Source organism: Tachyglossus aculeatus, chromosome 9 (genome assembly GCF_015852505.1).
Source record: "Tachyglossus aculeatus isolate mTacAcu1 chromosome 9, mTacAcu1.pri, whole genome shotgun sequence".
Taxonomy (NCBI): Eukaryota; Metazoa; Chordata; class Mammalia; order Monotremata; family Tachyglossidae; genus Tachyglossus; species Tachyglossus aculeatus.
In genome coordinates this window covers 24,920,878-24,944,445 of record NC_052074.1, presented here as the reverse complement: position 1 = coordinate 24,944,445, position 23,568 = coordinate 24,920,878, and the positions used below count along the sequence as shown (strand labels likewise).

The window sequence follows — 23,568 nt, the reverse complement described above, 5'->3', positions numbered from 1 at the left end:
AGGAAGCGCTTAACAAATACCATTATCATCATCATTATTATTATTATGGGGGGGCTTAACAAATACCATCATTATTATTATGGGGGGGGGGGAGATAGAGGACAAAACCAAACATATTAACAAGATAAAATAGATAGAATAGATATGCACAACTAAATAAATAAATACCCGATCACCTTGCATCCCCCCAGTGCTTAGCACAGTGCTATGCACAGAGTAAGCGCTTAACAAATACCACCATCATTATTATTATTATTGGGGGGGGGAGACAGAGGACAAACAAGATAAAATAAATAAAATAGATATGTACAACTAAATAAATAAATGCCCGATCACCTGGTATCCCCCCAGTGCTTAGAACAGTGCTTTGCACAGAGTAGGCGCTTAACAAATACCATTATCATCATCATTATTATTATTATGGGGGGGCTTAAATACCATCATTATTATTATGGGGGGGGGAAACAGAGGACAAAACATATTAACAAAACAAAATAAATATTCTGCAAATACGTGCAGGTGAACTAGAGTAATGACACACGTACACACGTACACACACAAGTACACACACACAAGTACACAAGTCCCCACCTGGGCTCGCCCGCCCGCAGCGGCTCCTGCGACAGCGCTCCCGCCCTCCGTGCGCGCCCCCGCCCCCCGTGCGCGCCCCCGCCCCCCTGGAGCGCGCCCCCGCGGCCAGGGCGGCCCCAGTGCGCACGCGCGCGGGCGGGAGGGGGGCGTGAGAGCGCGCGCCCGCGCGCGCTCTCACGCCCCCCCCTCGCGCCTCGCGGGCGTCCGCGCATGCGCGCTCCCCCCCCCCCCCCACCTCCACGTGGGCGTCCTCGCCTCCCCCCCCCCTTGTCTGCTGGGGAGTGATAATAATATCAATCAATCGTATTTATTGAGCGCTTACTATGTGCAGAGCACTGTACTAAGCGCTTGGGAAGTACAAATTGGCATCACATAGAGACAGTCCCTACCCAACAGTGGGCTCACAGTCTAAAAGTAATAGTAATAGTAATAATAGTAATAGTAATAATAGTAATTAATAATAATTAGTAATTAATAATAATAATAATAATAATAATGGCATCTATTGTCAATCTTTTAGACTGTGAGCCCACTGTTGGGTAGGGACTGCCTCTACGTGTTGCCCAATTTGTACTTCCCCAGCGCTTAGTCCAGTGCTCTGCACCTAGTAAGCGCTCAATAAATACGATTGACTGATTGGTTAAGCGCTTACTCTGTGCAAAGCACTGTTCTAAGCGCCGGGGAGGTTACAAGGTGATCAGGTGGTCCCAGTCTTCACCCCCATTTGACAGATGAGGGAACTGAGGCCCAGGGGAGTGACTCGCCCGAAGTCACACAGCTGGCGATTGGCAGAGTCGGGATTTGAACCCATGGACCTCTGACTCCAAGGCCCGGGCTCTTTCCGCGGAGCCACGCTGCTTCTCTAAATAAATACGATTGATTGATTGATTGATTGATTGATTGAGTCCAGTGCTCTGCCCACAGTAAGCGCCCAATAGAAATGATTGATGATTAGTCTACTGCTCTGCACACAGTAAGCGCTCAATAAATAGGATTGAATGAATGAATGAATGCCTGGCACATAGTAAGCGCTATTATTAATAATATTATTAATAATAATAATAGTTGTTAAGCGCTTACTATGTGCCAGGCATTCATCACCAATCGTATTCATTGAGCGCTATGTGCAGAGCACCGTACTAAGCGCTTGGGAAGTCCAAATTGGCAACATGTAGAGACGGTCCCTACCCAACAGTGGGCTCACAGTCTAAAACTGTGTGATTTTATTTTATTTAATGAATGATTCATTCATTCATTCAATCCTATTTATTGAGCGCTTACGGCGTGCAGAGCACTGGACTAATCGTCAATCACGTTTCTTGAGCGCTTACTGTGCAGCGTGGCTCAGTGGAAAGAGCCCGGGCTTTGGAGTCAGAGGTCATGGGTTCGAGTCCCAGCTCCACCACATGTCTGCTGTGTGATCTTGGGCAAGTCACTTATAACGTCTCTGAGCCTCAGTTACCTCATCTGTAAAATGGGGATTAAGACTGTGAGCCCCCCAGTGGGACAACCTGATCACCCTGTATCCCCCCCACCGCTTAGAACAGTGCTTTGCATATAGTAAGGGCTTAACAAATGCCAATTATTATTATTATCATCATCATCATCATCAATCGTATTTATTGAGCGCTTACTATGTGCAGAGCACTGTACTAAGCACTTGGGAAGTACAAATTGGCAACATATAGAGACAGTCCCTACCCAACAGTGGGCTCACAGTCTAAAAGGGGGAGACAGAGAACAAAACCAAACATACTAACAAAATAAAATAAATAGAATAGATATGTACAAGTAAAATAGAGTAATAAATATGTACAACCATATATACATATATACAGGTGCTGTGGGGAAGGGAAGGAGGTAAGGTGGGGGGGATGGAGAGGGGGACGAGGGGGAGAGGAAAGGAGGGGCTCAGTCTGGGAAGGCCTCCTGGAGGAGGTGAGCTCTCAGTAGGGCCTTGAAGGGAGGAAGAGAGCTAGCTTGGCGGATGGGCAGAGGGAGGGCATTCCAGGCCCCTTGTCTGCTGGGGAGTGATGATAATAATAATAATAATAATAATAATAGTTGTTAAGCGCTTACTATGTGCCAAGCATTCATTCATTTAATCCTATTTATTGAGCACTTACCGTGTGCAGAGCACTGGACTAATCGTCAATCATGTTTATTGAGCACTTACTGTGGGCAGAGCACTGGACTCAATCAATCATCAATCAATCGTATTTATTTGGAGAAGCAGCTTGGCTCCGCGGAAAGAGCCCGGGCTTTGGAGTCAGAGGTCAATGGGTTCGTCAGCTGTGTGACTTTGGGCAAGTCACTTCTCTGGGCCTCAGTTCCCTCATCTGTCAAATGGGGGTGAAGACTGTGAGCCCCCTGTGGGACAACCTGATCACTTTGTAACCTCCCCAGCGCTTAGAACAGTGCTTTGCACATAGTAAGCGCTTAATAAATGCCATTATTATTATTATTGAGCGCTTACTGTGTGCAGAGCACTGTACTAAGCGCTTGGGAAGTCCAAGTCGGCAACATCTAGAGACGGTCCCTACCCAACAGTGGGCTCACAGTCTAGAAGGGGGAGACAGACAAGAAGACATGGGGACAGGTGTCATGTCATCAGAATAAATAGAAGTAAAGCTAGATGCACATCAGTAACAAAATAGAATAGAATAGAATACTTGTACTTCCCAAGCGCTTAGTACAGTGCTCTGCACACAGTAAGCACTCAATAAATACGATTGATGATGATGAATAGAATAAAATAGAATAGAATAATAGAATAGAATAGAATTAGAATAGAATAGAATAGAATAGAATAGAATAATAGAATAGAATAGATCAAGGTTGTTGATGGTGATTACAAAAGCTAGAAACTAAAATTGAAAAGTTACCGTTCTAAGCACTCTTCTAAGTGCTGGTATTAGTTAAGCGCTTACTAGGTGCCAAGCACTGGGGGAGATACAAGGCCATCAGGTTGTCCCACGTGGGGCTCACAGTCTTCATCCCCCCCTTTTACAGATGAGGGACTGAGGCACAGGGGATAATAACAATAATACTGATGGTACTTGTTAAGCGCTTACTAGGTGCCAAGCACTGTTCTAAGCGCTGGATAATGGTATTTGTTAAGCGCTTACTAGGTGCCAAGCACTGGGGGAGATACAAGGTCATCAGGTTATCCCACGTGGGGCTCACAGTCTTCACCCCCCCTTTTACAGATGAGGGACTGAGGTACAGGGAATAATAAGGGTAATACCGATGGTACTTGTTAAGCGCTTACTATGTGCCAAACACCGTTATTTGTTAAGCGCTTACTAGGTGTCAAGCACCGGGGAAGATACAAGGCCATCAGGTTGTCCCACGTGGGGCTCACAGTCTTCATCCCCCCTTTTACAGATGAGGGACTGAGGCACAGGGAATAATAATAGCAATACTGATGGTACTTGTTAAGCGCTTACTATGTGCCAAGCGCTGGATAATAGTATTTGTGAAGCCCTTACTAGGTGCCAAGCACTGTGCTATGCGCTGGGGGAGATCAGGTTGTTCCACGTGGGGCTCACAGTCTTCATCCCCCTTTTACAGATGAGGGACTGAGGCACAGGGAATAATAATAGTAATAGTGATGGTACTTGTTAAGCCCTTACTATGTGCCGAGCACTGTTCTAAGCGCTGGATGATAGTCTTTGTTAAGCTCTTACTATGTGCAAAGCACTGTTCTAAGCACTGGGGAGGTTACAAGGTGATCAGGCTGTCCCACACGGGGCTCACAGTCTTCATCCCCATTTTACAGAGGAAGGGAACTGAGGCCCAGAGAAGTGAAATGACTTGCCCAAGGTCACACAGCAGACAAGTGGCAGGGTCAGGATTAGAACCCATGTCCTCTGACTCCCGAGCCTGGTCTCTTTCCACTAGGCCATGGTGCGTCGTAATGATGGCATTTGTTAGGCGCTTACTATATGCCAAGCCCTGGGGCAGGTACAAGGTAATCCCGCTTGTACTAAAATAATAATAATAATAATGATGGTATGTGTTAAGTGCTTTCTATGTGACAGGCACTATGGTAAGCACTTAATACCATTATTATTATTATGCGTTTACTATGTGCCAGGCACTGTACTAAGCGCTGGGGTGGATATAGCATGGCCTAGTGGCAAGACCACGGGCTTGGGAGTCAGAGGTCGTGGATTCTAATTCTGGTGCCACCATTCATTCAATCGTATTTATTGAGCGCTGACTGTGTGCAGAGCACTGTACTAAGCGCTTGGGAAGTACAAGTTGTGTGACCTTAGGCAAGTCCCTTCATTTCTCTGTGCCTCAGTTACCTCAACCATAAAAGGGGGGTTAAGTCCGTGAGCTCCACATGGGACAACCTGATTACGTTGTATCTACCCCAACATTTAGAACGGTGCTTGACACATTGTAAGCACTTAAATACCATCTTTATTATTATAAATAATATATTATAATAATGTTGGCATTTGTTAAGCGCTTACTATGTGCAAAGCACTGTTCTAAGCACTGGGGGGGAATACAAAGTGATCAGGTGGTCCCATGTGGGGCTCACAGTCAATCCCCATTTTACAGATGAGGTAACTGAGGCTCAGAGAAGTTAAGTGACTTGCCCAAGGTCACACAGCAGACATGTAGTGGAGCCGGGATTCGAACCCATGACCTCTGACTCCAAAGCCCGTGCTCTTATTATTATACAAGCAAATCAGCTGGAACACAGTCCCTGTTCTGCATGGGGCTCACACACTCTTAATCCCCATTTTACAGATGAGGGAACTGAGGCACCGAGGAGCGAAGTGACTTGCCCAAGGTCGCACAGCAGGCACAGGCGGGATTAGAACCCACATCCACTGACTCCCAAGCCTGTGTTCTTGCCACTAGGCCCTGCTGTATGACCTTGGGCGAGCTGCTTCCCTTTCCTAGGCCTCAGTTGCCTCATCTGGAAAATGAGGATTGAGACTGTGTCCCACCTGATTTGCTTGCGTCCACTCCAGTGCTTAGCACAGTGCCTGGCACATAGTAAGCACATAATAATAATAATGGTATTTGTCAAGCACTTCCTAAGTGTCAGGCACTGTACTAAGCGCTGGGGTGGATACAAATAAATTGGGTTGGACATAGTCCCTGTCCTACATGGGGGTCGCAGTCTTCTTCCCCATTTTACAGATGAGGTAACTGAGGCACAGGGAATAATAATAATAATGGCATCTGTTAAGCACTTACTATGTGCAAAGCACTGTTCTAAGTGCTGGGGAGGTTACAAGGTGATCAGGCTGTCCTGGGCGGGGGGGGGCTCACAGTTTTAATCCCCATTTTACAGATGAGGGAACTGAGGCACAGGGAGTAATAATAATAATAATGGTATTTGTTAAGCACTTACTATGTGCAAAGCACTGTTCTAAGTGCTGGGGAGGTCACAAGGTGATCAGGTTGTCCTGGGAGGGGGCTCACAGTTTTAATCCCCATTTTACAGATGAGGGAACTGAGGCACAGGGAATAATAATAATAATGGCATTTGTTAAGCACTTACTATGTGCAAAGCACTGTTCTAAGCGCTGGGGAGGTCACAAGGTGATCAGGTTGTCCTGGGGTGGGGGGGCTTGCAGTTTTAATCCCCATTTTACAGATGAGGGAACTGAGGCACAGGGAATAATAATAATAATGGTATTTGTTAAGCCCTTACTATGTGCAAAGCACTGTTCTAAGTGCTGGGGAGGTTACAAGGTGATCAGGTTGTCCGGGGGCGGGGGGGGCGGGGGCTCACAGTTTTAATCCCCATTTTACAGATGAGAGAACTGAGGCCCAGAGAAGTGAAGTGACTCGCCCAAAGTCACCCAGCTGGCAGTTGGCAGGGTCGGGATTTGAACCCATGACCTCTGACTCCAAAGCCCGGGCTCTTTTCCACTGAGCCACGGTGACTTAAGGTCACGCAGCGGACAAGTGGCGGAGCTGGAATTAGAACCCATGACCTTCCGACTTCCAGCCGATGCTCTATCCACAACGCCAAGCTGCTTTTCTAACAAAAATCAGAATTATTATAATTATTATTATCTCCCCAGGCCCAGACAGGTCCCCGGAGGTCAGCCCGCGGGGCTACCCAGCGACTCGGGTGGCAATTATAGCCCCTGCTCCAGCCGCGGGCCACCGACATGACCGTGGCAAGGGCCAAAAATAAACTGGCAGGTGCTGCATCTTCCTGCCAGCTCAGTATTTTCCCCTGACTAGCTGGAAGAGTGGACAATTCAAAGAGTGACAGCCCTGCTCCCTGGCGCTATTAATCAATCAATCGTATTTATTGAGCGCTTACTGTGTGCAGAGCACTGTGTTAAGCGCTTGGGAAGTCCAAGTTGGCCACACATAGAGATGGTCCCTACCCAACAGTGGGCTCACAGTCTAGGAGTCCATTCGATTTCCCTCTCCATGCAGGGCAGCCTAATAGGTAGATTTCTGGCCTGGGAGTCGGAGGACCTGGGTTCTACGGGAAGCAGCGTGGCTCAGTGGAAAGAGCCCGGGCTTTGGAGTCAGAGGTCATGGGTTCAAATCCCACTTGTCAGCTGTGTGACTTTGGGCAAGTCACTTCACTTCTCTGGGCCTCAGTTCCCTCATCTGTCAAGTGGGGATTAAGACTGTGAGCCCCACGTGGGACAACCTGATCACCTTGTAATATCCCCAGCGCTTAGAACCGTGCTTGGCACATAGTAAGTGCTTAATAAATGCTATTATTATTATTATTATTATTATTATTATTATTATTCTCTGGGCCTCAGTTCCCTCATCTGTCAAAGGGGGATTAAGACTGTGAGCCCCCCGTGGGACAACCTGATCACCTTGTAACCTACCCAGCACTTAGAACGGTGCTTTGCACATAGTAAGCGCTTAATAAATGCCGTCATTATTATTGTCTAGACTGTGAGCCCGCTGTTGGGTAGGGACCGTCCCTATATGTTGCCAACTTGGACTTCCCAAGCGCTTAGTACAGTGCTCTGCACACAGTAAGCGCTCAATAAATACGATTGAATGAATGAATGAATCATCCTGGCTCCGCCACCTGTCTGCTGTGCGACCTTAGCCAAGTGACTTCACTTTTCTGTGCCTCAGTTCCCTCAGCTGTAAAATGGGGATTAAACCCCATGTGGGACAATGGACTGTGCCCAACCTGATTACCTTGTATCTACCCCAGTGCTTAGTACAGTGCATGGCACATGGTAAGCACATAAATATCATTAAAAAATGCTTCACCCCAGGAAATCATAATTGGGTAACCTAATTATATGTTGCCAACTTGTACTTCCCAAGCGCTTAGTACAGTGCTCTGCACACAGTAAGCGCTCAATAAATATGACAATGAATGAGTGAATGAATAACAAATATCATTAAAAAATGCTTCACCCCAGGAAATCATAATTGGGCAACATAATTATATGTTGCCAACTTGTACTTCCCAAGCGCTTAGTACAGTGCTCTGCACACAGTAAGCGCTCAATAAATATGACAATGAATGAATGAGTGGATTTCACCTGCTTCTTTTAAGAGGAAACACCTTCTATGTAATCAATAGTATTGCTATCAAAAGTAATTATTGACAACCTACTGCTGGCAGAACACTTGAGGAAACGCCACAGGATTTCAAAAATGCCACATGATCACCACTGTAACCTCCCCCAGCGCTTAGAACAGTGCTTAGCACAGAGTAAGCGCTTAACAAATCCCGTCATCATCATCTTCAAGAAGAAAGGAGAGGAAGAATTGTAGACACCCATGCTATCTCATAGCCAGCGTTCTCTTGAACTGACTACTGAGAACATGTGCTCCCAGAATCACAATGCAGCTTCGGACCATGGAGGGGACGGATCAAATAAGATCTTTGCTGGAATTCAGGTGCAGAAAAAAATGCAGGGAATAACCTCAAGATTTCTAATCAGAGACATAGATCTCTGTATCGGTAAATGCAGATGCAGAGTATCGGTAGATGCAGATTTTTGCAACTTTTCTGAAACTTGTATCAGGATCCAAATTCTACTTCACTCTCCTGACCTTCAAAGGCTTACTGAAGGCATTTCACCTCCAAGAGGCCAAGCCAAACCCTCATTTTCTTTTCTCCTTCTCCTTCTGAGTCACCCAGACCCTTTATTCAGCACCCGCAACCCCACAGCACTTATGAACATATCTGTAATTTATGTATTTATATGTCTGTCTCCCCCTCTAGACTGTAAGCTCACCGTGGGTAGGGAATGTGTCTCATATTGTAGTAATTATAATAATAATGGCATTTGTTAAGCACTTACTACGTGCAAAGCACCGTTCTAAGTGCTGGGGGGGATACAAGGTGATCAAGGCTGTCCCACGTGGGGCTCACAGTCAATCCCCATTTTACAGATGAGGGAACCGAGGCATAGAGAAGAGAAGTGACTTGCCCACAGTCACACAGCTGACAGTTGGCGGAGTTGGGATTTGAACTCATGACATCTGACTCCCAAGCCCGTGCTCTTTCCATTGTGCTTCGTACAGTGCTCTGTACACAGTAAGTGCTCAATAAATACAACTGATTGGTACTTCACGATGATGTGGTTGGCCTCAGAATGGGAAGAACTTTCTCAAAGCTTATCCCCATTAATGATCAATTGTATTTATTGAGTGCTTAATGTGCAAAGCACCGTATTCTGCACTTGGAAGAGTGCAATGTAACAGAGTTGGTAGACCTGTTCCCTGCCCACAATGAGCTTACATGTTAAATTTGATGGAATGGAATATCGTACTAAAATATAGTATAGTTTATAAAATATATATACTACTAAAAAAGTGATAACTATAATGGAAATAAGCAGGGCTGCTGTAATATTGTTCAACATAGGCATGCTCAGCACAAGAAATCTGGACGTATATGCCAGAATAGGAGTCTGGTCCCCTGCGATACTTTCAGTTCTAAAGACTGAAATAATCATCAAAAGTTCTTCAGTCACTCACTCAGTAACTCTTCTTTGCTGATGTTTGGATTGAGGAACCACTTCTCAGAAATCAGCAAAATGCTACGAATTATCAAGAAATCCAAACAAGGCTGAGGTAATAATAGTGATAATAATTGTGGTACTTATTCGCTATTTTCTTATTATGAGCCAAGCACTGTACTACCCACTTGGATACATGCAACATAATCAGGTCAGAAACAGTTCCTGCTCCACATGGGGAAAATAGGTATTTAATCCCCATTTTACAGATAAGAAAACTGAGGAACAAAGGATTTATAAGTGACCTTCCCAAGGTCACCCAGAAGGGAGAAACAGTGTGGCCTAATGGAAAATGCCCAGGCCTGAGAGTCGGAGGACCTGGTTCTCATCCTGGCTCCATCAATTGTCGGCTGTGTGACTTTGGGCTTCACTTCTCTGTGCCTCAGTTATCTCATCTGTAAAAATGGAATTAAGACTGTGTGCCCCTTGTGGGACATGGACTGCATCCAACCTGATTACCTTATATCTACCCCAGTGCTTCAGTACAGTGCCTAGTACATAAAATGCTTAACTACCATAAAAATATAAATCAAAAGTGGCAGAGCCAAGATTAAAAATCCCAGGCTCATGTTCTTTCCACTAGCCACATTACCTCACTAGGTTATGTACCACCCTGACACCTGGAAAACCCTACACACAACCAAGCAGCATAGCATAGTAGATACGGAACAGGCCTCGGAGTCAGAAGGTCATGGGTTCTAATCCCACTCCACCACTTCTCTGCTGTGTGACCTTGGGCAAATCGCTTAACTTCTCTGTGCCTCAGTTAACTCCTCATCTGTAAAATGGGGATTGAGAAAGTCCCTGTCTCACGTGGGGCTCACAATGTCCAACCCACTTTGCTCGTATCCACTCCAGCGCTTAGTACAGTGCCCAGCACAGAGTAAGCCCTTAACAAATAGCATTATTATCATTATTATTGTTATTGAACAACCAGTATCAACGATGAAAAGTTGAATTATCACTGAACTCTGATACCTGGGCTGCAGGCTGTCATAGATGGATACACATGGAAGCATAAAACCAAATCAAGAACGCTTTGGAGTTTCTCCCCAAAAACTGTCCTTTGCAAAATTCAAAGATAGTGCATAGAATTCATGAAGATTCAGGCCAAACTGAAGATATTCAAAGCCGTAATAACATATGGACAAACCACAGATGCTACATTTGATTTACGGAGCAGATTCTCCAACTCCACTTACATACAGGAATTTCTCTACCTTGGTTATTTTGAGTTATAATGATGAGGCCTTATGCTTCTGAATTTACACTCTTTCAGCTTTGCAAGTTTTACTTTACACCTCTAGCCTCCAGGACAGAGCATGGGAACTGCAGGAGAATAAGGAAACATTTTTGAAAGCAGCAGTAGGACTTGAGGGAGGGAGGGGGAAAGAATTTAAAGAGGGCGAGGACAGAGTGGGAGAGGCTAAAGAGGAGGGAGGGTTACCTAATTACCTGGAGGAGTCACTTGGGTGGGTCAAAACATCCATTTTACTTCAAACGAAGTAAAAGTCAGTTACCCTTTCGGGGAACCTGACAATATAAATATCTCAATATAACTATATTACTCTCCTCTAATTGAGTACACAATTCTTGGTAATGTTGGAAGAATTGGTGTCTAGGGAGATCAGCACCAGACGCTTTGGGTTAAAAATGCAAAAGTGCAGCAATGCAAAGCTCTTACTTGCCCACAGTGCAAAAGAGATGGTCAGTCATTGATCCTGACAGCCAGATCTACAAATCTACACTGATCATATTTCACTGTCAATAGCATCTCTTCAAATTTAAGGCAAACAAACAAATGTAACCCCCAAGTTTCAGGACTGGTGCTCTAAGGCATTCCTGCTACAATAGGATAGCTGCATTCTTGAAAGTTCGAAAGCAATTGGAATACAGTTGTCCGACTGACTGGTGCTGACTTCTATTGTATGGAGTGAAATTTAAAAAGATTGTGCAAATCAAAAAAGACCCTTGTTTCAAGCAATCTCCAATTCCTGTTACGTTCTCTGACATTTCTCTGTAATTTATTAATCTGACACTGAGAACCAGTTTGCCACAGCTTTAAAAGTTCAGTTTCTAGGAAACAAAGGCAACAATATTGCAATTTGTACCCTGAGCAATGCTAATAAACTAATAGCAATGCTGCTTAGCCATTCATTGATTCTGCCAGAAACAAACCTTTGAAGCAGGCGGTCCTTCAGAGCCTCATTACATTATAACCAATTCACAGCCACATTAAGGTACTGATCTCCCCATATTCTTCCACAATATAGGAGGATTGATTATATGTACGCCCATATACTGCATGCAGATTACTGTACTAGCTGCTTATATAGGGTAGTCCACTGCAAGTGATGACTGCTCTAAATTTGGTCAATATAAACTAAATGTGCTGGGTAACTCAGTATAGGGTCTGCTAGCTGGAGGGAGTGGGAGATGGGACATTTGAAATTACAGCTGTTTCAGTAATGAAACAAAGAGCAGCATGGCCAATGTCCACTCAATCCCTCAATAATAATAATAATAATTGTAGCATTTGTTAAGTGCTTACTATGTGCCAAGCAATGTACTAAGTGCTGGGGAAGATACAAGATAATCAGGTAATCATGGGGCTCACAGTCTGAGCAGGTGGGAGAACAGGTTTTGAATCCCCATTTTGCAGATGAGGGAACTGAGGCACAGGAGAGTTAAGGAACTTGCCCAGGGTCACACAGCAGGTAAGTCGTGGAGCCAAGATTAGAACCCCAGTCCTGTGGCTTCCAGATCTGTGCTCTTTCCTCCAAGCCACGTTGCTTCTGGCCTCCAGACCCTCTGGCCAGTCCATCACCAATCATATTTATTGAGTGCCTACTGTGTGCAGAGCTCTGTACTAAGCGCTTGTCTGTTTTGCTGTAGCTATGGCTAGGGTATGGTTGCATCTGTCTTTTCCTAGTGGAGGCTTTCTTTGTGCTCCCTTTTATGCCAGGGAGAGGGTGGTGCAATCAAGACGGGGAAGTGGCCTGAACACCCAACCTCACTCCGTCTTCTGGTCTTTCCTGTCACGTGCAAGGAGATGGAAGTCCAAGTTGTTGTTCCCACCTGCCAGAGCATAAACTAGGCTGGAAATCCAACTTTTAGCCTGACCCAACCTGGTTCAAGTTCACTCCTGGCCTGCCACCAACTGCTATCGATTGCAGAATCTCCCACTACACCAGAAACAGGGGCCATCCAAGGCCAGCTAGGTTCAGCATTGTGACAACCTGATCCACCCTGTGGGAAGGGGGGCATTCAGATCCCCTCAAGACCAACTGGCTCAGGCATAGCTCAACACTGCACACAAACATCATGCTGACCCTGACACTGAAGCTACAACTGATCTGATGAGTAGTGAAATAACAGAGAAGCTAAAAAGTGATCAAGTATGGGGGTGAAAAGACTACAGGAGGGAAAAAAAATCCAAATTATTTGTCAAAATGAAATACCTCAACTGTAGCCACTTTTAAGTCCTTAGGACTTCACTGGATTCAGAGTCACAAAAACATCCCGCACAAAACACGTGGCTTAAACTACCTACACCACTGAAACCAGCTTGCTCTGCCAGCTTTGCAAGTCAGGTTTAATCCTGGGAAGACTGCAAAATAATTGGGTTGCTCAAGCAGCATTTTTATCTTGGGCTGGGAAAATGTCATCAACACACGTTGGAACTGCTGGAAAGGCACTGCAAGGTGATATCAGGTGACTCACACAAGCAGAAAGAGAGAGAGAGAGGGAGCTGCTGACAGAACAATTAGGCAGCACTGAGCCATAAGATTTTGCACACCAGGAAATGGACCATTGGGATCAAACTGACCCTATAGAAAGAAAAAGAGCAAATGAAATTTTCCTCAGTCTGAGAAGTGATCTATCTAATGCTTGAACCTTTAGGGGATGCTCCATTTATATTCTATACAGGACCTTAAATGTCATTGAAGCCAAATAAGCAGCAGCAAATTATCTCACATTTATTGGAAGTTCATGAGCTTGGCACATAAGTGCTTTACACCATAATCATTAATGATTATGCCGTAGTATGGGACTGAGGGGATCATAAATCAGGGTAGCAGATCAGTAACAAACATGACACTAAGTAATACATTTATATCCATACCAGTAAGTTATCATTCAATCCCTCAGTGGCATTTAGGAGAACCACACATGATCAATATCTTTCTTCTTCCTGCCCCTCTTTACTATTAATTTGTCCTCTCTCTGCCCATCTAGTTGTCCAAAGGTAAAGCCCAAAACACATAAAATGGATTTAAGCATCACAACTCATGCACTAGTCATTTAAAGGAAAGCTTAAAAACTAAGTAAGCTAAATAAATAATCTCCTTTACCCCTATCACATCACCTAGTCCAGCATTTCTCAAACTAGAAGTTCAAAGTTCCCAAGGAGATCACGGTGGAACTGCAATGAGGACACTAACACTGCTGCTGTTGTGGAGCAGCGCCAGACATTTTTTTTTAAATGATATGTGTTCAACGCTAAGTTCCAGGCACTGAACTAAGCGCTGGGGCAGACACACGCTAGTCAGGTTGGACAGGGTCCATGTCCCACACGGAACTCACAATCTTAATCTTTATTTCACAGATGAGATAACCCACAGAGAAGTTTTATGGAGGTGGCTAAATGAAGGCTACAAGAAGAGGCTGAATGGGTACTTTCCATTCCATGAAACTTCTCCCCTGGTCTCCCTCCCTCAGAGACAGGGTTAGATTAACTCTTCTGTGGGTCCAGGAATATAAGGGCCTCCAATTTGATCTGCAATGCCAGTATGTCATGCTGCTCAGGGTTGATTCCCCCTAACGCAATGCTCTGGAGGGAACCCAAAAGCTCCTCACAGGGCTAACATAGGCATCAACATGATGTACAGTAGTAGAAACACATATTATATGTGGTGTTTTGGGGGCATCTCTCAGCACAAGGTCCTAGGCTACAGCTCCCAAAGCCCCCACATTCAACCCCCAGGGAGCCCCTACAGCTCCCTAGCCTTCATGACCTATTGTGATTCAGGAAGGGAGGCTAAAACTTTGGGTCAATCAGCAGCTTTTGCTGGTGGTAGCATATTGATGTCAAACTGGAGGGGGGTTCTTGGGGTGGGCAGAGGGAGGATTGTTGGGGGAGAAGGGAAAAGAGGTCAGGTGGGGCCTTGGGGGGATTACAAAGTGTAGAAGTGACTGATTCTTAAATATCACAAATCCTTACCAACTGCCCTTTCATCAGAACTCTATAATGTCTCACTTAGCTTCATAGAGGTAATCTGCACTGAAGAAAAAGTTGAGACAATTATCTGAAGTCCGGACAGTGAAAATCTATTTCTGTAGCTCTGCCCTTGCACTTCATTAAACATATTATGATGATTATTTGGATCAATCAATCGTATTTATTGAGCACTTACTGTGTGCAGAGCACTGTACTAAGCGCTTGGGAAGTACAAGTTGGCAACATATAGAGACAGTCCCTACCCAACAGTGGGCTCACATTCTAAAAGGGGGAGACAGAATAAAACCAAACATACTAACAAAATAAAATAAATAGAACAGATATGTACGGGTAAAAAATCAGGTAAAAAATCATCCCTCATTTGGATGAGGGAAAAACTTCCTTCTCCTTAGACTGTGAGCCCGCATGGGGCAGGGATTGTGTCTGAAGCCACTTAGCTTCAATCTAATGCATGTTTTTACTACATGTTAGGGAATTAAGTAACATTCATATAATATGCACGCATTCTGCACCATGTTCCTTTCTAAGGGGTTCATCAGGAACTTAACCCCTACATTACAGAACTGAGTGCATTTTATATCTTCCCCAGTTCTCGGTTCATTATAAGCACTTAATAATGATGATCATTTATGAAAATGATAAAAACTATTCTCAGCTTCCCTAGTGCCACAGCAAGATTTGGTAAGCATGGTGAAAGTTCCTTAGGCCCTCACTCATTTGGCTTTTCAACCAGTAGTTACATGCATACCTCTGATTTCCTTACCAACCCTCCGAAATTCCCTACCGCCCCAGCCACAACCTTATTTGTCTATCACCCTCAAACTCAGCACCAAGAAAGGAGCCAGAAAAGGGTCATTCACTGAGGCATCAGGGGAAAGAAAGGGAATGTCATAGCAGGGCAAGAGTCAAAACCCTGAAAATGACTTTTCCCCAGTCAAATCCCTCTTCTGGAGTTATAAAGCTTGGCAGGTTGGCTTTAAACCGTGAGTCCCATAAGCATCTATCTCATCGCTTTGTACAAAGCCTGAAACACGAAAAGCTCTTAAATATCACAATTACTTAGAAGATCCTAATGTTTTTATAAGTGGCTTAGTATGTGACTACCCATTTGGATGTTACACCATGGAGGAGATAACATCAGACCATTTCTGGCATCATTCGCTCAAATTAATGCATTCAAAGCAAAGCTACACTATGTGAGCTAATTTCCTTTAGATCCTTGTGCAACACCACACGTGGTTCTTTAATTATTCAGAATAATAATAACATCTAAACAAGACAAGCAAGAAGAAGAAAAAGCAAAGAGGATTACTGAGAGAGAATATCTGTTCACTCAAGCGCGCACACAAACACACACATACATATATACACAGATTCTGAGGTTCATTTAGTGTTCAGAAGCTAAGCACCATAGCCTAGTGGAAAAAGAACCTGGGTTCTAATCCCAGCTCTTTCATTGCCTGTTGTGTGGCCTTGGGCAAGTCACTTAACTTCTCTGTGCCTTAGTTTTTTCATCTGCAAAATGGGGACTCAATACCTGCCCACCCTACTACTTAGACTTCGAGCCAAGTGAGGGATAGGGACTGTGTCCAACCTGATTAATTTGTATCTACACAAGCACTTAGAACAGTACTTAACATATAGTAAGCACTTAACAAATATCACTATTATTATTACTACTATTCTCCTTTGGTGTTTGTATTTCTGGCTTTTCTGCTGAGAAGTAGAAAAGTATCAGTCAGAGTAATGGTATTGAACACTTCCTGAGTACAGTGCACTCTATGCAGTGCTTGGCAAGTACAACAGAAGCATAACACATTTTACATGCCTACAAGGAGCTTACAAAGTCCTTCTAAAAAATCTGTCTCCACCAAGACGCACCCCCTGACCAATCCCCCGTGTTCCTAGTCATTTCACTTCTCATCCACCTTAACACTCATGACCGGCTCTGCCGCATGTCGGCTATGTGACCCTGGGCAAGCCGCTTAACTTTTCTGTGCCTCAGTTACCTCATCTGTAAAATGGGGATCAAGACTGTGAGCCCCAGGTGGGATAGAGACTGTGTCCAACCTGATTACTTTGTAACTACTTCAGTGCTTAGACCAGTGCCTGGCATGCAGTGAATGCTTAACAGACACCATAATTATCATTATTATTATGTTTTATTTAGTATTCACATGAAGTACTTGTTTTTACCATTTATAATTATGCTCCTTTTAGGCATCGGCTATATAATTACATATCTAATACAAATTATGTTCCTTTGTCTCCTCCATTAGATTGAAAGTTCCTTGAGGTCATGGACCATGCCGTTACATATTCAGAAGTACTTAAGTACAGTCTCCCTACCCTCTAAACTTGTTGTGGGCAGGAAACATATCTATCAACTCTGTAATATTGCACTCCCTCGAACACTTAGTACGGTGTTCTGCACTCAGTAGGTGTTCAATAAATATAACTAAGTGATTTGCAGTATACACAATCATGCTCAATAGATGCTATTGATGAAGATGTGGATGGGAGAGCCTTCTCAGGTCAAACAGAGACAAGTTGCAGGCTCACAATTCTCAACCAAAAATCCGTTCTTTCTCAGGTTCGAACCAGTGGCTTTGAGCTGATTCTGATATATTAGAGCAGACGCAATCGGTGACACCCTGGGGGCCTACGTGGTGCTATTAAGGTGGAAGGGCCTAGAAAAGGTGACAAACAATGCTTGCCTCGCCGAACTCAGCCACATTAACACCCAGGAGTAGATTCATTCATTCATTCAGTCTTATTTATTGAGCGCTTACTGTATGCAAAGCACTGTACTAATCACTTGGGAAGTACAAGTCGACAACAGATAGAGACGGTCCGTACCCAACAACGGGCTCACAGTCTAGAAGGGGGAGACCCTGCAGTCATTCTTCCACCTGAGTTTATTTCTTGCCAATCTCTTTAGGGTTTGAGAGAAAAGGAAACTAGGCCTCAATTTCCGCCTCTGTGAAATGGGGATAGTAATAATACCTGAACCCAGTTTGCAGGGGTGTTGTGGGGAGCAAATTAAAATAACTAATGCTGCATGCTTTGGAGATAAAAAGCATCAAATAGAAGCTCTGAGAAGCTGGGCCTAGTGGATAGAGCACAGGACTGGAAGTTGGATGGATCTGGGTTCTAATCCAGGCCTAATCGAATCACTCTTGCCTGCTGTGTGAACTTGGACAAGTCACTTAATTTCTCTGCGCCTCAGTTACCTCATTTGTAAAATGGGGATTAATACTGTGAGCCCCATGTGGGACATGGACTGTGTCCAACCTGATTAAGTTGTATCTACCCCGGTGCTTAGTATAGCACCTGGCACATAGTAAGTACTTAAATACCATAAAAAATAAAAATAGGCACAAGTAATTCCAGGACTTCTCCTGTTAGGGAGGAAGGGAGATGATAGGGAAAGTGGGAGGACAAGGGGAAGGGAAAGCTTGGGCTTTGTGTTCTAAAGACAGGCCACTGCATCCAGAAGAAAATAAACAAAAAAACACCAAAAGCCAGATTTCCAGAACATTTGATTAGTTACACTCTATAGTAGTATGATAAATGATTCCATAACGGATTAATTCAAAACCTACATTGAGCGTCCAAGAGGAATACAGGAAAGCTGATGCGTGGTAGAGTGCAGACTGCATCTGGGTGGGATAGGCCTGTCTGCCTTCAAATACCCCATGCACCTATAGGTAAACAAATGCATCATTATGGCACAGTTTGCGTTGCTATGGAGACCAGACTGCGCTGAGCAGAGGCTCTTATGAAGTTTCTGATTAACAGTAAGAATTTAGAAGGCAATAATTGAAAAGAGGACAAGTTACCTGCCTTGTTTCAAAACTCTTTTGCCATCAACTTGATGGAAATAGAAGCTATCTCTGTAAACAGTGAGCCCTTCTTAGGTGTCCTTGAACACTTTATCTGAGCCCCTAAGAGGTTATCAGAGGTAACCAAGCGGCTTTGGTTATTGCGACTGCTTGTAGCTACTGGAGGCTCAGCTACCGAGAAACAAATAATCCCTCCCACTGTTAAAATTGCTGCTTCAACCGGGGCTGTACGGCAGAAGTTTCTAAGACTGACAACAGCCGTGCGGTGCGACTGTATGTACTTGGAAATCGTAACCTTCACTGTACTCCCTGAAAGTGACAGATGCAGTAAATATTGTTACAACGCGGCTGGCCACTACTGAGGTTAAATATAACTAACATTTGAAGAGAGAACAGTATCCGAGTTCTGGGACAGTAAACCCAGGATCTTTCAATTAGTGAAGACTGTTCTGCCTGCCCTTCCTGTTAGCTTGTAGCTTTTATCTAAAAGCTGTGGGGGGTCCAAACCTAAAAGTGCTGTGTAAAATAGGGAAACTGGGGCTTCAGAAGTTTAGTAGGGCTCATTGCATGTCCAAGACCCTCCCTCCCTATGAGCCCCATTTGGCACAGGGACTGTGTCCAATCAATCGTATTTATTGAGCACTTACTGTGTGCAGAGCACTGTATTAAGTGCTTGACAGAGTACACTTTAACCGAGTTGGTACACATGTTCCCCGCCCACAATCAGCTTACAGTCTAGAGGACAAGACAGGCACTAATATAAATAAATTCCCCATATAAGTGCAAAGCATTCAATAAAGCCTGAGGGAGGGGTGAATTAAGGGTAGTCTGATCTGATTACTTTGTATCTATCCTGTTCTCCCTCCTACTTAGACTGTGAGCCCCATGTGCAACGGGAACTGTGTCCGACCCGATTTACAGTGACTGCCATAAAAAAATACTTAAATATATCACTATTACTAACAATAATACTCCAGCATTTAGTGCAGTGCTGGGCACATAGTAAGTACTTAAATTCCACAATAAACCTTTTACTCTGCCAGTTTCTGTTAGAGCTGGTGAAGGAAACAGTTACACTAATTTCTGAGAGCAGCTCCATTCAGCAATAAATAACAGCTGTTAGAATCCTGCCTACATTTAAAAATAAGGACGGCAAGATTATAGAATAAGGAACCCAGAAAAGATTAGGAGGAAATCAGAGCCATCTCGACCTACCATTTCAGAGTGAACCAGGATCCGTCCTGTTTGGAAATGACTTCCTTGCTTCTCAAGAAGCATCAGGGTTAGGGCTGGAACAGCACTGCAGTCTGCCTGATGGAATATTACTGGCAGCTGTGACGTTTCCAGATGATTTATCTGTATGTCAACTGCCCTTTTTAGAAAAGAGACGTAGGGAGAGTGACTCTAATCCCATTCCCTTTTATTTCATCCACATTCCTCAGCCCTGTCATGCAGCCTTTTAAAACCTGTGGAGAAATGTAGCAGACTTCAGTTCCTCAAAAGGCTTAATCAATCAATCAATCAGTGGAATTTATTGAGCATCTGGGTGCAAAACACCGTGCTAAGTGTTTGGGAGACTCCAAGTTGGTTTGAGGCAACTCACACGATTTTTTTGTTGTTGTGAAAAAAGCATCTCCAGAGTGAGAGGTCGATAATCGAGTACAGCATATAAAAAGATAACCACAGCCTTTCAAGGGATTTCCATCAAAAGATACCAAAGAACACAGGATACATTCTCCCGGTTTCCACCCCTAGTTCCCAAACCATCACAAAGTAGAATATGTTTTCTGCTCAATAAATGATGACTGGTAAAAGACAGGCTGGAAATATGGGTATGTTCTTACATGAACTTTTTTTAAAGGTCTTTTTTTTAAAAAAAAATGGCATTTATTAAGCGCTTAATATACGCAAAGCACTGCTCTAAGCGCTCTAAGCTCAATACAGTGCTCTGCACACAGTAAGCGCTCAATAAATACGATTGATGATGTTTTCGCCTCAGGGAGGCTGAAAGAGAACCACTTTGAATGACCAACTAGCCCAGCTAGAACATTCAGATCTTGAATCAGATGGGACCTTATTAATCAATCAACCCGTGGAACTTATTGAGTGCTTACTATGTGCAGAGCACTAAGAACTTGCGAGAGTACAATACAACAGAATTAGCGGACATGTTCCCTGCCCATAACAAGCTTACAGTCTACAGACTCTTACCAGATTCAGAGGTGTCCAACATTTTGTTTTGAGCATGGGGCAAGAAGGGATCTGTGGGGAATGAGGGCTTCTTAGGGACAGACTTCAAGTCACTAGAGAAACAACAGGACCTAATGGATAGAGCAAAGACCTGGAAATCAGAAGGACCTGAGTTCTAATCCTGACTCCACCATTTGTCGGGTGTGTGACACTGGCCAAGTCACTTCACTCCTCCGTGCCTCAGTTCCCTCATCTGTAAAATGGGGAATAAGACTGTGAGCCTTCTGTGGGACATGAACTGTATCCAACCTGATTACCTTGTATCTACCCCAATGCTTAGTACAGTGCCTGGAACATAATAAGCACTTTACAAATACTTAGGGAAGCAGTGTGGCTCAGTGGAAAGAACACGGGCTTTGGAGTCAGTGGTCACAGGTTCAAATCCCGACTCTGCCACTTGTCAGCTGTGTGACTTTGGGCAAGTCACTTAAATTCTCTGTGCCTGTTACCTCATCTGTAAAATGGGAATTAAGACTGTGAGCTCCCCGTGGGACAATCTGATTACCTTGTAACCTTCCCAGTGCTTAGAACAGTGCTTTGCATACAGTAAGTGCTTAATAAATGCCATTTTTTTTAAAAAAAAGACCTTTAAAAAAAGTTCATGTAAGAACACACCCATATTTCCAGCCTGTCTTTTACCAGTCATCAGGGAGATTATTGCTCTTATTTATACCACATGGGGGTTGACTGGCAGATATCCAAGTACAACTAGAAGAGGTTTCAACTTGCTTAATCAATTGCAGCAACACCTGGATGGTTCCCAAAACAGTGCCAGGCTGTTACTAAAGTATCATGGAATGTAGGAACAAAATCATATTCCTAATATTTATTCAATCGTATTTACTGAGTTCTTACTGTGTGCAGAGCACTGTACTAACTGCTTATCTATAGCCTGCCCAATAAAGTCAGAGAAAACAGCATGGAAAGTAGCATTACCCAGGGGAAAAAGAAGCAGTGTTGCCTAGTGGATAGAGTATGGGCCTGGGAATCAGAAAGACCTGGGTTCTAATCCCAGCTCTGTCACTTCTCTTCTGTGTGACCTTGGATAAGTCACTTAACTTCCCTGTGCCTCAGTTACCTCATCTGTAAAATGGGGATTAAGACTGTGAGCCCTATGTGGGAGAGGGACTTTGTCCAAGCTGATTAAATGCAATCATATTTACTGAGTGCTTACCATGTGCAAAGCACTGTTCTAAGAGCTTGGGAAAGTACAATAACCCAGCACCTGGCATACAGTAAAGTGTTTAACAAATACCGTATTTTTAAAAAAAGGGTTGACAGGCCTGGGAGTCTGAGGATCTGGGTTTTAGTCCCAGCTCTGCCAATTGTTTACTGTGTGACCTTGGACAAATCACAACTTCTCTGTGCCTCAATTCTCCTGTTCTCCCTCCTACTTGGTGAGCCTTAAGCGGGACAGGGACTGTGTCCAACAATTAACTGTTATCTACCCCAGCGCTTTGAACAGTGTTTGACACATATGATTAACAAATACCATTTAAAAAAAAAAACCCAGAAAAAAGAAAAACATTTGGAGCACGTGAATGTCTGGAAGAGTTGGAAGGGCTGCTAGGTCATTCATTTTTTTGGCTTTTTCCATTGTGAATTTGATATTTATTTTCAACTGGAATGTTTTGAGAGCACTACTCTGGGCTGTATAGTTGCCAAAATGAAAGCATCTAATCCAGAGGCATGCTCTTTTCGCTGCCCAGGGCATTTTCATCATCACCTCCCTTCCTTGGATAATGGCCAGCCTCGGATGACTCATGTGAAGTGGGTTGGTTAATAAGGAGAGTGGTGCACTTATTAAACAGGCAGAGAAGTTGACAATTGGGAACCTGAAACCTTTTTATTTTTAGCATGACTTTGGTATTCCAGAATTCAATAGTTCTCTCGATTATTCTGAAGTTATCTGTGACTATTCTAGAATTCCCTGACTTAAAAAAAAAAGTGTGAAACTTGGGGCCAAAAGACAGTAAACCTATGAAAAGTAGAGTTTAGTTTAGATGGCATTGTATAGTTGACTGGCATGTCAACCCCCCTTCTTGTCCTTCATGGGGAAGGGACACAGGGAGGGAGGGTTGAAGGGGAAAGGAAAGAAAGCAATGCATTTAGCAACAGTAACTAAACAATCTTAATTTTCAGATCCTTGGTGCCAGTTTACAACTCATACCCTCCGATCCATAATAATAATAACAATTTTGGTATTTGTTAAGCACTTACTATGTGCCAAGCGCTGTTCTAAGTGCTGGGGGAGATACATGGTAATCAGGTTGTCCCACGTAGGGCTCACAGTCTTAATCCCCATTTTACAGATGAGGTAACTGAGGCCCAGAGAAGTTAAGTGACTTGCCCAAAGTCACAGAGCTGACAAGTGGCGGAGTCGGGATTAGAACCCATGACCTCTGACTCCTAAGCATGTGCTCTTTCCACTAAGCCACGCTGCTTCTCTAATCCATCTGTTCCACCTCTGGCTCTAGTCATCGTAGTACTGTCTCTATATGTTGCCAACTTGCACTTCCCAAGCGCTTAGTACAGTGCTCTGCACACAGTAAGCGCTCAATAAATACAATTGATTGATTGATTGATTGATTCCTTGAATCCAGGCAGCCCTGGTTCTAAGTGTGACCCTTCAGGT

The 23,568-nt window shown here is 44.0% G+C and overlaps 1 protein-coding gene across 4 annotated transcripts in view; it reads right to left on the bottom strand.

Annotated features, from left to right (window-relative positions):
• CLIP4 (CAP-Gly domain containing linker protein family member 4) overlaps positions 1–23,568 on the bottom strand; it is a 96,994-nt gene that overhangs the window by 48,129 nt on the left and 25,297 nt on the right. For all 4 annotated transcript variants that reach the window (XM_038751154.1, XM_038751156.1, XM_038751157.1 and 1 more), the window contains exons 3-4: positions 19,899–20,149; positions 18,444–18,542 (exon numbers count right to left, since the gene is read on the bottom strand). The gene's annotated coding sequence lies outside the window, so the exon portion shown is untranslated. The remainder of the gene's footprint in view (positions 1–18,443; positions 18,543–19,898; positions 20,150–23,568) is intronic.